We start from the raw sequence: 2,378 nt of genomic DNA on the forward strand, positions 1-2,378 counted from the left end.
TGAGGTGCTGGAACAGGCTGCCCAGAGAGGCTGTGGATGCCCCGTCCATGGAGGTGTTCAAGGCCAGGTGGATGGGGCCCTGGGCAGCCTGGTCTAGTATTAAATGGGGAGGTTGGTGGCCCTGCATGTGGCAGGGAAGTTAGAGATTCATGATCCTTGAGGTACCTTCCAACCTAGGCCATTCTGTGTGTGATTCTGTGTGAAATCTGTGGATAGAAAGGGGTTAACTACAAAGATAACAGGAGCTAAAGCTCGTAAAGATAACCAAAAACTGAATGCACATATCCATTATACCTGTTAATTATTACACCATTTCTTAATTTGTGAAAAGGTGCTTTATCTGGAGAGCCAATAAAAGCCTACCCTTTTATCTCTGAAATGGTCAGAGTCTGATTGACGGGTCAATGATCTTTAAAAAACTGTAGCTACATCAGCAAGTTTCACATTTGCAAGACATTGCAACTAAACATTAGTACACTTACTGCAAGAAATACATCACGGTACACAATATTTCCTTCAACGGACACAGCAAGACAGGAATTTTTAAAATTAAGTTTTTAAAATGCACAACTACATCACTAAAGGTTAAATCAGAGTAATTTGTTGTGTATAGAACGAGATATCCAAACTTGCTTGAAAATTCCTCTTCTGATAGAGGTACTCCAGAAATCTTTTGTGAAGTTAAATACCTCCCAAACTACCTCAAAAAAAATTGCTTTATTCCCTGTTTTACTCTTCATTAAGGGTATCCACTCATTATGATAATCACTTAAGCATTAGGCCAAGGTAATTTAAAGGGAGCAGGAGCATGACAGATTCAGCTGCTCATCAGTTGTGATGAATGATAGTCATAGGCATAAATTCCTGATTTTAAAAATGATATGCAAGTAAGATGTCATCAAGGCTTTATTGCTCTATGCACAGAAAGCAAGCTGCAGAAGTTCTACCTCTAGGTTACAATTTCATTGTCTTCTACACAGTATGGCTTTAAGCAATAAATAAAATTACACAGACAGTAATGTGTCAGAAAAAGAATTAAAGCAATATCATGGAAACGTGCATCTTTCCCCTTCTCAAATTCTTTTTGAGATATAAGTAGAGTGTGCTCTTTTCACTTGAAGTTCTGATCTTGTTTGATGCTGAACCTTTTAACCAGTATGTAGTTCATAAACTGATTCCTACAATATGAAAAATTCATTGGTCACTACCTGTTGAAAATTTGGCTATTCAGAAAACAAATACATATAAGTAGGATATTTTAAATCTTGAATGTGAGCTTTTCTACCCCTCTCTCATTTGCATGGTTGATTCTACACTTCTATCTGTAGTTAGAAGACAGTGGCACTGACCTAACAGAAAAACAACTCTTAATAGCCATCTTCACAGCATTCACTTCCAGTTAAATTCATCCTATAGTTCCTTTCCTTGAAAGAAGTCATGCAGTATGACTGTTAAGTAGAAAATCTCCTAAGACACTCACCAGCCAAAGGAAAAATGGATGCAGAATGCTAACTATATCACAGGCAACACTTCTGACACCTTTACTATGAAGCTCAAGTCTCACTCTAAAACTTGAATGTCTTTTAAAAAGCCAGGTACTGTAGCTAGCTGTGCAATAACCTCAAAAAACTGAGCCAACTGCATGCAGTGTAGTGACAGTTTCACACATTTTTAAATTCTGAACAACACTGGGATAAAGATATGAACATACAACATGTCTGAGCAACTTGGGCAAGAAAAGAAAAAAAGCTCCAATCAGAAATATTTCTCTTAATCTGCGATTAAGATGTTTTCTCTAAGTGTTTGGACTGTATTTAGGTATTTATTCAACAGGTGCATTAAATATGAATATAAAAAAATTTTTTGAAACCAAATGATGCAAAAAATCTGGCAACTCAAACATTACACATTTCCAGTTCGGTCACTGAGATAATCCTTCTTGCCTGAGAACTGGAATAAAGGTAGAGGCAGTACTTTTTTTGATTCATGTGATAGTTCTTTCCTCACCACCTTTGTGCTTTGCAAGATCTTGTCTTTTAGGCAACAAACATTACTTATTGATTTTTCTTTTGCAATACACTAAAAACACATAATTAGAGATGAACAGTGTCTGTTACAAACAAAAGAAGTTAAAAGTTCTTTAGAACAGTGACCTTATGAGTAGGAAGGAAAGATAAAGGTAAAAGGTCAGAGATACACAGAAGCAATGTGCATGTTTTAAAGAACATGCATTCTATAAACCCTTCACTTTGAGAAGTATTGCAGACAACTGAGCTACTGTACTTTCTGCCAAGGAAAGATACTCCTCCAGATACTGCAGTATAGTCCAAAACTTCACAATTTAGAGTAAAAATGCTGGGGGAGGGGTTGATTTTTTT

General features: G+C 36.6%; 1 protein-coding gene across 4 annotated transcripts in view; it reads right to left on the bottom strand.

Annotated features, from left to right (window-relative positions):
- SHLD2 (shieldin complex subunit 2) overlaps positions 1–2,378 on the bottom strand; it is a 36,322-nt gene that overhangs the window by 18,744 nt on the left and 15,200 nt on the right. The window lies entirely within an intron of this gene.

Source organism: Meleagris gallopavo, chromosome 8 (genome assembly GCF_000146605.3).
Source record: "Meleagris gallopavo isolate NT-WF06-2002-E0010 breed Aviagen turkey brand Nicholas breeding stock chromosome 8, Turkey_5.1, whole genome shotgun sequence".
NCBI classification, from domain to species: domain Eukaryota; kingdom Metazoa; phylum Chordata; class Aves; order Galliformes; family Phasianidae; genus Meleagris; species Meleagris gallopavo.